The sequence below is a fragment of the Hypanus sabinus genome, chromosome 12 (genome assembly GCF_030144855.1).
Source record: "Hypanus sabinus isolate sHypSab1 chromosome 12, sHypSab1.hap1, whole genome shotgun sequence".
NCBI classification, from domain to species: Eukaryota; Metazoa; Chordata; class Chondrichthyes; order Myliobatiformes; family Dasyatidae; genus Hypanus; species Hypanus sabinus.
Genome location: NC_082717.1, coordinates 43,469,144 through 43,482,833, shown reverse-complemented (window position 1 = coordinate 43,482,833; position 13,690 = coordinate 43,469,144). Strand labels below are relative to the sequence as shown.

Here is a 13,690-nt window from a genome sequence, read left to right as displayed (position 1 = left end):
TTTAGGAGCCTGATGATGTGCATTAAAAATTTTAGGGACAGCTTCTTCCAATCTTCCAACAGATTTCAGAACAGTCCATGAACCCATGAACACTACCTCACTATTCCTCATCCGCACTATTTATTTTTATATTGTAATTTATAGTAATTTGTTCTGCCTGCACTGTGCTGCTGCCACAAAACAACAAATTTCATGACTGATAGTAAACCTGATTCTGAGTCTGTCTAATTTCCTTTCCCTGATGTTCATCACTCTGCGGGCATATTTCCAGGGATTTGAGATGAGCATTGAAGAGCAGGCCCTCGGGCAATTCTGATCAGGCTCTCATTCTGCTCTTAAGAGCACCCAGCATATGCTAGAGTGCAACCAGGGACTGCAAGCAAACAGGTAAGAATACATGAACTTTTAAAACTTTTATTAACAATGCCTGCTTCTCCTAGTTGTAGAAAATTCTTGGAAAAAGCTAGCAGAACTTAATAGGATCTGCTGAGAAGGGCCACACCCTGCAAGGCATCAGTTCATATTGATCCTCTGCCCCTCTGGATTCACAGCAGATACTAGTCAGATTATCATAGTTATTAAGGTAAGGCCTTAGGCCCAATCTTAGGACTTTGGGCCTCTCAACTTTTGACAGACACCTGGAGCTTGTTACTTAATTCAGGCTTGTCAACCAATTTCTAGCTCATTGGAAATAAACAATAGAAATAAAGAAAATGGATCTTGAGGCGATTTCAGGTTGGTGATGTGTATATACATGTATTTATCTTTTAAAATTTGTTTTAAGAATGTTCAGCTGGAACTAAGATTAAAACTATATAAGATTTTTTGATTGGATTGACTCCCTGAAACCAATTTTGGGACTATTGAAAGATTTTTAAAAGTCATTAACCATCTGCAACCAGATGAGTTTTAAAGACTGATTTAAGATCCATTTTGAAAATTCTGTATTCTACCTGGAATGCATTTTGCATTCATGACTGACCTCTGACATCTCATGCACCAATCTGGTAATCATACCACTGTGCTTTGCTCTGTGTTTCTCACTGAGACAGCTGGATGAAATGGAATATTTGAGTATTTTAAAATTTTTTATCTTAATCCTGTATCCAAACCCCAATCCCTTATTATGATTTCAGTTAGATACTGAGTTATTCACTATCTTATTTACATTATGAGATAGAACATTATAATTGAAGATGTTCTAGACACATGCTATTATTAATACAATTTGATACTGAACTCATGAAGCTGCTCAGCTGAAGACAATTTTTAAAAAAAAATCCATATTGACCTCATCTCCATCTAGTTTCTATCGACAGTTGTCAGTCAAGCTGTGATATCACGTTAACATTTCTGATTCCTATCATAGGTTTCCATAGCACAGCAAAATCCTGTTAACTTCTGACACTGTCACCTCTATAACTCTCTTCCTGCAGCTTATGAACAGTGGCTGAACTCTCCAGCACAGTAGCTTGAAGGAATATAATAAAATTACTATGTTGATTTTATTTTATATGCTGAATGAAACACTATCAAAATTGTTGTGTCTCACAATATTAAAATATATATTCAATGCTTTCTTTTCAATTTTAACACTGAAGGTTGCTGATTACAAAGAGCATCCTCACTGATCTCTCTTTAAGTTTTTAAAGCCTAAACTGCTGCAATATTTTCCAGATTCAAATAAAAACAATGCAACTATATATACCATTTTGCTTAGAGATGCTTCAGGGAAACAGAACTTTATAACAACCAAAGCTCACTGCCATAAAAAGTACATTAGTGTAATCACAAGGGAAAGATAAAAGGGCTCAAGTCCCTGTGTGTTTTAGTGGAATAATTAACCTTTAAATCTCTAGTGAGATATAATGGAAAGTTTGGGACTTACAATAGTTTCAGAAAAAGAAAATGCCGAATCTCTTCTCCTTAAAACAGGGATGAGTTTTATTCAGCCACTGTTAATTTTATTATTCTGGAAAGGAACTTTGTGCAAATTGACATGTGTTGCAGGTGTAAAATTTAATCCAGTTGTTTTGAATGGGACTCTTTAACTAATTCTCTGGAAAATTATTTAAAAATTATCGACCAGGTACTCTGTTGAATTTTCCAATTCTACTGTGTCAGAGTCAGTGATCCTTAACGACCCACTGGAAGCCAACAGGAAAATAATGGGGAAAGATTCTTTTTACTGTACCTTTCATGAATGCCAGAGTAGCAGGACTCCTCCTATCTCTGAATAACTCGTGTTGGTATGAGTGACAAGATCAGTATTACTTCCTTTCCCTTCAGTGTCCCTTATCCTTTTCCTGTTGGGCCATCTTCCTCATAACGAGTTCTGTCTACAATGTTTATATCCCAGCTTTGGAATCACATCTCCATGATGCCTATAAAATCATAGTCACTTACTCTTATTTGCATCATCAATTTGTATCTCGTTATGAATGCAAAGAGGTTTCCAAATTAGTTTTTTAAAACTTTTTCCCTGTTCTTACTCAAAGACTAGAAATGCTGATACACCTGTATGTCCTCTCCCTATCTGACAGTACTTATCAGTACTTAACCAGAAGATTGTTACTTATCATGCCAGCCTTCACTACCATTTGAAGCCTTCTCTTTAATTTTCCACATTTCCACTCACCCTCTGTCCTTCACCCCCAAAACCTTCTTCCTGCTTCTACCCTGCCTAATGAGCAGGAACAAATTAACAGACAATTGTAACACATGAATGCAGTATACAAAACCTAGTATAACACCTGGTATACAAAATTGTGAGGGTTATAGATAGGATAAATGCAAGCAGGCTTTTTCCACCGAGGTTGGATGAGACTACAACCAGAGGTCGTGGATCAAGGGTGAAAGGTGAGATGTTTAAGAGGAACATGAGGGGAAACTTCTTCACTCAGAAGGTCGTAAGGATGCGGGATGAGCTGCCAGCACATGTGAGCTTGATTTCAATGTTTAAGAGAAGTTTGGATAGGGCTATGGAGGGCAATGGTCCCAGTGCAGGTCAATGGGAGTAGGTAGTTTAAACGGTCTTGCATGGACTAGATGGGCTGAAGGACCTGTTTCTGTGCTGTACTTCTCCCTGACTATGATGACATATTTCTGACTAAGATGGCACCAGTGTACATTGACAACTCTGTACGGGCTACCAGTTTTCCTCTAAGTATATATTTGAGCTTTGAACTTTAAACAAACCTTAAGATTATTTACTCAGATTTTGTTTATTCATGCTGTCAAGTACATTTTATTGCCCATTCCCATTGCTCTCAAGAAGCTGGTAGTGAGTTATTTTCCTGGACTGTTCCAGCTGTTGAAGTGAAAGTTTTCCACAGAGTTGTTCAATAGGGAGCTCCAAGACGTAATCCCAGGGAGCAACAGACCAATGAATAATTGGCCACTGAAAGCAATTCAACCAAACCTTTCGTCACTTTGCTGATGATTAAGAGTGGGTTGATGGAACAGCCTAATTGGAATCATCCTGCTTTTTAGGAATGCACATAATTAAAGTGTTCCATCTTTCTGAACTGGCTGGCTTTTGTATAAGTGGGGATTCAATATATCTCACTGAATACGGTTACAAGTCTTGTAACCTTGTCTTTTGCATTCACAATATAGAACTCCGCCTCTGATAAACATATGCACATTCCTGGAACTATTTCCAATAGATAATTACTTTTGTGATATCTTAACTCTGTCCAAACTGCAGTACTTCCATTATTTATCAATCATGCAATCCTGGTTCAGAATTTTACCAGATTGGCACTTCATGTTTTGATATATTTAGTGTAGTTCCAGGCTTAATCTCCACAATCCTTACTTAACCAATTGTTGAACTGTAGTTAAAATAAGGCAAAGAAAGGTGATCCTGGCTGTGAGACTTTAACTTGTGGCAAATTACACTTAATGCTGTTGCTGCTAGCAGACAGATGCCTGCACCATCAATTCTGAATGTATGTGGGTCTGAAATCTGCATATACATGGGTATCCTTACTGCTAACTTGTTTCATTATATTCTTTTCAAAATTCAGTGATGGGAACTTTGAAGCTGAGGTATGCAGACTGCCAAATCCGGGGAAAATATTCCTTTTCTCCACCTTTGGTTTCAATGGTCTGTGCCACAGAAAATTAACTTTAACTTTCCCCTTTCAATTTTGTTTTCATCAAAGTGCACTTTCAAGTAATCAAGTTCTGTTTTTCTCATCCTTTTTGTGACCTGAGGGCATGTGAGGTCAGTATAATGGCAATCATTATGAGCCAAACTGGTTTAAGATATAACCTATCATATTACTGTTGTGATTTACTACAACTTCTGTCTACATTTTATATGAGTAGCAATTTAGGAAATGTTCTTTCTTAATTTATACAAATCTATTATCATGTAAACATGTTTTAAATTTTTAAGCTAAATGAAGCAGGTCACTTAAGTCATCTCGTAGCCCAAATGCATATGCAAAGGCATTCTTGCTTCTAGCTTATCACTTTCTAAAATCACTTCTTTGCTCCTGATGTTCAATTCAAGCAATTAGTAATGTCAGAACAAACCCAAAGAAGGCAAATGACATACATTGTTTTTCTTAGCACTTCTCCAGAAAACAGAATGGTCAATGGCTCAGTTTGCTAACCATGAATTAATAATTGAAGATGTAATGGATGAATTTTCACTGAGGGCAATGCAAAAATTTCAAACTGTTGGGCATACTGTCACTTTCCACAGTTCTGCTTTGTAGATTCTGCTCAGTTTGCAAAAACTAATGCAGCTTATTTTATGCTGCACTGGATTTGGTTATGTCTCCGTGCAAATTTGCAGCACATAGCATTATAGAAATTTAATGTATTTATCCTTAAAATGAGCCAATTGATCAATTAATGTAAATGATGTGATTTTGTTCACGACATTACCTGAACAAACTTTAAGGATGAGCCTCCACTATTTTGCAAGGCACACAAAGAGATGCCATTCCTTCATATCTGATAGATAGATCAGCTTTTATTTCACTAGACAAGCTCAAGGCTGACTGCCCTGTCTCAGGGGTTTTTGTAATCCATTCCTTCAGGATGATTTTGACAAAGCCATTCCTAGGAAATGGATTTCTGATCAAGGTGAACTTAAGTATTTTCTACAGAATTTAATTAAAGGTCTACTGGAATGCCATTATTGCAGATATGGCATTGAAACAGAGCATATATTTCAGCATTATCGTGAAAAGAATTGTGATATTAAACTTTCAGAGCCTAGGTGATATTAGTATATTGAAGTATGAATGCTTAATACATTTGCATGGCATTGTTTTGTCAATTTGGATCAGTTTAACAATCTTTACAAGTGTCATATTAATGTCAAAATTCCAAAAAAATTGTGATGATTAGAAATTACAATTTGGCAATAGTGGGTTAATGTCAAAGAAATTATAAGATATAAAAAATTGGGTTTGCTGTCTCTTAAACATTATTATTAAGTGAAAACTATTTGGGATCAGGCAGAATTAAAGCCACTTGAAATAAAGGCATGATTCAATTTCATTTTAAAAAAAAACATTGTGTCTGGAGAATCGAGTGTTTCATGTCAAAGGTGGCATATATTCTATATACTGCATAGTAGAGATCACAAGGTAATGTTACTGAAGAAGATATAGGTGCAAATTAAACCAAGCTAAAAAGTCTTCGATTTCTTTACATCAAAGTACTAAATAAGTACTACCTTGATGCAAAGAAATGGAAGACAAAAAATACCCACCGAGTACACAGATTATGGGACTAATAGGTGTGCGAGGCAAGGAGTGTGGGACAAAAGGATTAATAGCTTGTAAGGCATTTGTACCTTTGAACTGAAGTAGGCAAGGGTTTAAACTATATAAAATGAAGAATGCAATGTACTATTTGAATTATCACAGAAAAAATGTAATTTAATAAATATTTTTTTCTTAATAGTTATCATGTCCTTCATGCTGGGTCAATACTTTTTTCTTGTACCAGTATATCCATTATTTCTTGTCTTGGTCCATTGCATTTCTACAGTAACTACTTATGTTGTGCTATCTCTCAACTGCTGTGTCTGGCTATTTTGTTCTCTGTTGCCCCAGTTGTCTCTTACCTTCTGTTTGCAATGCAAAACCTTTCAGAAAACACATCTGTCTGTCTGATATTCTGAGACTACATCCCAACCTGCAGCACCTTTGCCAAAGCTTAACACTTCTGTACTTTTTAACCTTTTTGAAATGATTAAAAAAAAATTCATCCCAAACCACAGTTAGCTTTGACTATTTTTTCTCATTTACTAAAAATATATTTGATCATCACCAGTTACATTCAAAATCAATAAGCGATGACTGAAATGAGTAACACAGTTGGAATTTAGGTATAAATATTACAGAAATGACAAATAGTTTTTTGATATGGATGGCTGTAAAATAGCTTTGGTGAACATAAACCCACTGCTGGAATTTCAGCAGAGAAGTGTCTTTAATACAATACAATTTGCCCCTAAATTTTCAGTCTCATTCAAGCAGATCATAAGGGCAGCCAATATAAGAACTGGAAAGTGAAGAGCTCAAAATAGTACAAATAAGCTCATCTGGCTTTGTGGTTTTAAATGCAAGTTAAAGATGCTTCAGTTGTATAAGCTTTGTTGAAGTTAAAGACCTTTGTTAAAGATAGTTGTTGCAGATATTGGGAACAAATACTCAGTCACAGATGTTTATCATTTTCTCTTTTAAAAAGCATAATAATTCAACTTCATTCCGCAACTCCCATGTTCTTTGGTGTCCTGTGCATTCACTGGTCAGGTAGCTCTGTATACAACTTATCCCCCGTAGTCATCCTGGTTTGATCCTGTCAGAGACATCACCCTCCCAAGCGCTCTCTTGCAGTTTTACAAGCCTATTGACTTCTTTTCAATTCTAACAAAATATTGTAGCAGTGTGCTACACACAGCACTGAAATAACAACATGGAGTCGGTAAACTGCAGTTAAAGAAGATTTTATTCGAACTTGGCGGCTTCGCTTTAAAGCCTCCCTGATCCCGCCCTCCCCGGGCGCGGATGATGTAGGGGGCACGTACACACATTGATGCACCATCAATAACTCACACTGAGACGTAAGGCGAGATATCGGCTTTTATTGACTGGAAGAAGGAACCAGGAGTGAGTGTCTATCATACAATGTCCTGGAGACTGAGGCCGAGCGTCAGGCCTCAGATCTCCTTTATACAGGGGCCTGTGGGAGGAGCCACAGGAGCAGTCAGCAGGGGGCGTGTCCAGACAGGCACATAGTTCACCACACACAGTCCCATGCAGGCTTTTCCCTTTGTTGGTGAAGCAGACCTGGCGCCCTTTTGGGACTGGCCTTTGTGCCAGCGCACCGGCTATTTGTGAGCCAGTTCGAGTGCGCTAGGAAGTGGATCACCACATAATCCCCCTCCAGAACTGGCGATACACCCCCCAATGTCCACAGTCTGGGCCGGACCCTGTTTGGGAGGTTGGCCTCTGCGCCGCGGTGCCGGAAACTCGACCGGTTGCGCCAAGTCCACATGGGCCGGTTTGAGTCGGTCCATCGTGAAAACTTCCTCTCTCCCCCCAACGTCCAGCACGAACGTGGACCCATTGTTCCTTAGCACCGTAAACGGCCCCTCGTAGGGCCGTTGCAGCAGTGGCCGATGCCCACCCCTTCGTACAAACACAAACTTACAGTTCTGCAGGTCTTTGGGTACGCAGGTCGGGTTCTGCCCATGCTGCAAAGTGGGTATGGGGGCCAGGTCACTGAGCCTCTCGCGTAGTTTGCCCAGGACTGCTGCGGGTTCATCCTCTTGCCCCCTTGGGGCCGGTATGAGCTCCCCGGGGACGACCAGGGGTGCGCCATACACCAACTCGGCCAACGACGCATGCAGATCGTCTTTGGGCACCATGCAGATGCCGAGTAGGACCCAGGGAAACTCATTCACCCAGTTAGCTCCTCGCAGGCGGGCCATGAGAGCTGACTTCAGGTGAGGGTGGAAACACTCCACCAGGCCGTTCGACTGTGGGTGGTAGGCAGTTGTGTGGTGCAGCTGTGTCCCCAAAAGGCTGGCCATAGCTGACCACAGGCTGGAGGTGAACTGGGCGCCTCTGTCGGAGGTAATGTGGGCCGGTACACCAAAGCGAGATATCCAGGTGGTGATCAGGGCTCGGGCGCAAGATTCGGAGGTGGTGTCGGTGAGCGGGACCGCCTCTGGCCATCTTGTGAACTGGTCCACGATAGTCAGGAGGTGCCGTGCTCCTCGCGACACTGGCAGGGGGCCCACGATATCCACATGAATGTGGTCGAAACGCCGGTGGGTGGGATGGAACTGCTGCGGCAGAGCTTTGGTGTGCCGCTGCACCTTGGGCGTCTGGCAGTGCATGCACGTTCTGGCCCATTCATTGACTTGCTTGCGGAGTCCGTGCCAAACGAACCTGCTGGAGACCATCCGGACGGTTGTCCTGATGGAGGGGTGCGCTAAGTTATGAATGGAGTCGAAAACGCATTGCCGCTAAGGTGCCGGGACGACGGGACGGGGCTGGCCGGTGGCGACATCACAGAGTAGGGTCCTCTCACCTGGGCCTACGGGGAGGTCCTGGAGCTGCAAACCGGAAACTGCGGTTCTGTAACTCGGGATCTCCTCTTCTGCCTGCTGCGCCTCTGCCAGCGCCTCAAAGTCTACCCCTTGGGAAAGGGAAGGAATGTTAAGGCGAGAGAGTGCGTCCACCACGACATTATCCTTACCTGAGACGTGCCGGACATCCGTCGTGTATTCAGAGATGTAGGACAGTTGGTGCTGTGGTGGGACGACCAGGGATCAGACACCTTCGTGAACATAAAGGTAAGTGGTTTGTGGTCCGTGAACGCGGTGAAGGGGCTACCTTCTAAGAAGTACCTGAAATGCCGGATTGCCAGGTATAGCGCCAACAGTTCCCGGTCAAAAGCACTGTATTTGAGCTCGGGTAGCCGCAGGTGTTTGCTGAAAGATGCCAGGGGTTGCCAGCGACCCTCGATGAGTTGTTCCAGAACCCCACCGACTGCCGTGTTAGATGCGTCCACTGTGAGGGCGGTAGGGACGTCCATTCTGGGGTGCACTAGCATCACGGCGTTTGCCAAGGCTTCTTTCGTTTTAATGAAAGCGGCGGCGGACTCCTCGTCCCAGGTAGTGTCCTTGCCCTTATCTGACATCAGGGCGAACAGGGGGCGCATGATTCGGGCAGCTGAAGGGAGGAAGCGGTGGTAAAAATTTACCATACCTACAAATTCCTGAAGGCCTTTGATTGTGGTGGGTTGGGGGAAAAGGCGGACCGCGTCTACCTTAGCGGGCAGAGGGGTTGCCCCGTCTTAATAATCCTGTGGCCCAGGAAGTCGATGGTGTCGAGCCTGAACTGGCATTTGGCCAGGTTGATAGTTAGACCATACTCACTCAGTCGGGCGTAGAGTTGACGGAGGTGGGACAGATGCTCCTGACGACTGCTGCTGGCTATGAGGATGTCGTCCAAATAGATGAATGTGAAGTCCAGGTCGCGTCCCACCACGTCCATTAACCGCTGGAACATCTGTGCGGCATTCTTCAGGCCAAACGGCATGCGGAGGAACTCGCAAAGGCCGAACGGGGTGATGAGAGCTGTTTTGGACATCGTCCAGATGCATCGGGATTTGATGGTATCCCCGGACAAGGTCCACCTTGGAGAAGATCCGTGCGCCGTGCAGGTTTGCTGCAAAGTCCTGAATGTGTGGCACAGGGTAGCGGTCCGGTGTGGTAGCCTCGTTCAGCCTGCGGTAGTCGCTGCATGGTCTCCAGCCCCCTGTCGCTTTGGGCACCATGTGCAGGGGGGAGGCCCATGGGCTGTCGGACCGCCGGATGATCCCCAGTTCCTCCATCCTCTGGAACTCCTCCTTCGCCAGTCGGAGCTTGTCCGGGGGAAGCCTTCGAGCACGGGCGTGGAGGGGTGGTCCCTGGGTCGGGATGTGGTGCTGTACGCCGTGTCGGGGCATGGCCGCTGTGAACTGCAGTGCCAGAACCGATGGGAAATCCGCCAGGACCCTGGTGAAGTCGTTGTCGGACAGCATGATGGAGCCGAGGTGAGGGGCTGGCAACTGGGCTGCACCCAGGGAAAACGTCTGAAAGGTCTCGGCGTGGACCAGTCTCTGCCTCGGCAGGTTGACCAGCAGGCTGTGAGCCCGCAAAAAATCTGCACCCAGAAGCGGTTGGGCTACGGCAGCCAGTGTGAAGTCCCACGCGAACCGGCTGAAGCCGAACTGTAGCTGCACCGTACGGGTACCGTAGGTCCTTACTGTGCTGCCATTCATGGCCCTCGGGGGGGACCTGGTGCCCTGCTGCGGGTGTCGTAACTCGTTGGAGGTAAGACGCTGATCTCAGCACCGTTGTCGACCAAAAAATGGCATCCCGACCTCTTGTCCCACACATACAGGAGGCTATCCCGATGGCCAGCCACCGTAGTCATCAGCGGAGGCTGGCCCTGGCGTTTCCCGGGAACTTGCAGGGCGGGCTACAGCGGAGGGCTTCTGTGCCCCACCGCTGGTGGTAGAAGCACCATTGTTTGTTGGGCTCCACACCCCTGCCTCTGGGGTTAGCGTGCTCTGCGGCCGGGCCTGGTCTGGTTTGCTGCTGGGAGCATGGCTTGGTGATCTGTGCAACGGACGTCCCACTCAACTTCTTGGCATTCCACAGCAAGTCCGCCCGGGCTCCCACCTTCGGGGGGTCGCTGAAATCTGCGTCAGACAGCAGCAGGCGTATGTTTCCAGGCAGCTGCACCAGGAATGCCTGCTCAAACATGAGGCAGAGTTTGTGTCCACCAACCAGAGACAACATCTCATTCATTAAAGCCGATGGAGGTCTGTCTCCCAAGCCATCCAGGTGCAGTAAATGGGCAGCCCGCTCACGCCGTGAGAGTCCGAAAGTCCTTATGAGCAGGGTTTTGAATTCCCTGTTCTTGCCGTCCGCTGGGGGAGACTGTATGAACTCCTCAACCTGGGCCGCTGTGTCCTGGTCGAGGAAGCTCACCACGTAGTAGTAACGTGTGTCCTCTGAGGTTATCTGCCGAACATGGAATTGGGCTTCTGCTTGCTGGAACCACAGGTGAGGTCGCAGCATCCAGAAGCTTGGCAGTTTCAACGAAACCGCTTGGACAGATGCGGCGTCGTTCATCTCTGGTCCAAATATAGTTTGGACCATCGGGGTCACCGATTGTAGCGGTGTGCTACACGCAGCGCTGAAATAATGACACGGAGTTGGTAAACTGCAGTTAAAGAAGATTTTATTCAAACTTCGCGGCTTCGCTTTAAAGCCTCCCTGATCCCGCCTTCCCCGGGCGTGGATGCTGTAGGGAGCACGTACTCACAGTCCCGCGCAGGCTTTTCCCTTTATTGGTGAAGCAGACCTGGCGCCCTTTTGGGACTGTCCTTTGTGCCGGCGCGCTGGCTATTTGTGAGCCGGTTCGAGTGCACTAGGAAGTGGGTCGCCACAATATCTCCAACCTGAAACATTGACTGTGTTTCTCTTCTCACAGATGTGGCCTGACCCGTTGAATAAATAGCATTTTATGTTTTTGTTCCTGAATTTGTGTTTCTGCAGCTCACAAAATAGCAGTTTTTGTGAGTCAATGTGAGGATATCTGGTCTCATTCTCCTTTACTCCACTGCTTAACATAATAAGAAAGCACAATAATAAGTGAAAAAAAAATGTAAGGAAATACTTACTGAGCAATTAATAGTCTGAACCAATTCCCCGTAAAGTTTTTCATAAGCATGTTATCCTACACTTAATGTTGAAAGCAAGTTAGTTTGGGAAGTAAGACTAGTCTGACTTCTCAAAAACCATAATTATTTGTATCCTATTGCAAAATTGCACATAGAAAGAAAACTAACTTCCATCTCAGTCAAGTAAAGGAAACACTCAAGGATTTTTTTAATGTTGGGACTCTCTTATTTATACTGTAGGTTATACTGTCATACTTCTTCCTTGGTTATCTGTGTTCTTTTTAGGTGTGAAAGAGTTAAACATTTATGCAATATGGGATTCATAAAAAGTAGCATAAGCTGTTCAGCTTCTTCCAATATTCAGTTTGAATCTTAATTTTTAATATCCAGTCTTAATGCCAAACATTTTATGGAGCAATAAAAATGACTATGGCTGATATTTGCAGTATGCCCCATATTTTAATATGCCCTACTGCAGTAATGGACCCATATTCTGCTATATTCCAGAGTACACTAATGATTGCTGTATTTTGCAGCTTTTGGATTTGACCCATTTTTGACTTAAAAAAGCTTAATTTGTTGCTACTAATGATAGAATAGATAATTCTTAAGGTTTTACCATCAATCTACACAATAAGTAACCAAAGGGCATTATTCTAAATTAATTTAATGTTGGTTCATATTCCTACTAACTAATCAAGGCCACCATCATAGATACAGATAGACAGAGCAGAGTGCAGCTATATATTCCTCACTATAGTAGAGACAAGGCAATAAAGTTAGAACCAGCTGGATTAGAGAATTGATTTTAAATATACAATCAATTTAAGAAAAACAGCATTCCATGGTCCAGTAATATCATTAACAGCAGGTATGAGGCAATCCATAACCATCTTGTTTTTCTACTTGTGTTGAAAATCAAAAGAGAAACTAGCCCAATTTCTGCACAGTAACTGAATATACAGCTACCCACCTTCAACCTCTCTGTACCTCAATCTGCAAAAGGATCCTTGACTTCCTCACTGCAAGACTACTATCTGTAGATTGACAATAAAATTCACCCTCGCTGATTCATATTTAGCCCAGTGCTCTTCTCTCTCTATACTCATGCCTGTGGGTAGGCACAGCTCAAACAGCATCTATAAACTCGCTGATGACACAACCGTTGTTGGTAGAATCTCACATGGTGATGAGTTGACATACAGGAGTTAGACTGATCGGTTGTTTGAGTGGTTTGCATCAACAACCTCAGCAAGTCCAAGGAATTGATTTCCAAAAGGGAAGCTGAGACTGTACGTACCAGTCCTCACTGAGTGATCATCAGTGGAAAGAGTGAACAGCTCAACATCTTAGAGGATCTATCCTGGCCCCACCAAACTGTTACAATCACAAAGGAGTCATCCAGAGGCTGTACTTCATTAGCAGTTTGAGGAGATTTGGTACGTCACCAAAGACTATGGCAAATTTTTACAGATGTACAGTGAAGAGCATTCTGACGGAATGCATCTCCGCCTGTGCACAGGATCGCAAGAGGCTGTAGAGGGTGCAACCCTCCACACCATCAAGGCATCTTCAAAAAGGCAACACCTTAATAAGGTGGCATCTATTATTACAGACCTCCACACCATCTGGGACAGATCGTCTTCTCATAACTGCGATCAGGGAGGAGGTAAAGGAGCCTGAAGACCCATAGTCAACATTTTAGGAACAACTTCCTCTCTGCCATCATGTTTCTGAGTGGTCTATAAACCCATGAGCAATGCTACATTATTATTCTGCTTTTGTATTACCTATTTATTGTAACTTATTGTATTTTTATGTATTGCGCTGTACTGGTGCCACAAAACAGCAAAAGTCATGACATATGTGAGTGTTAATAAACCTGATTCTGATTTTTAATCTAAAAAACTGGGATTAAATAATGGTTAGAAAAGTAAGTGTAGTCTACTATTCTCTGAGTAATTTCACCCAG

General features: G+C 43.6%; 1 long non-coding RNA gene across 1 annotated transcript in view; it reads left to right on the top strand.

The window, feature by feature from the left end:
* The window catches only part of LOC132402828 (uncharacterized), a 238,734-nt gene that overhangs the window by 158,602 nt on the left and 66,442 nt on the right, over nt 1–13,690 (top strand). The window contains exon 7 of the long non-coding RNA XR_009515091.1: nt 272–387. This is a non-coding gene — a long non-coding RNA (uncharacterized LOC132402828). The remainder of the gene's footprint in view (nt 1–271; nt 388–13,690) is intronic.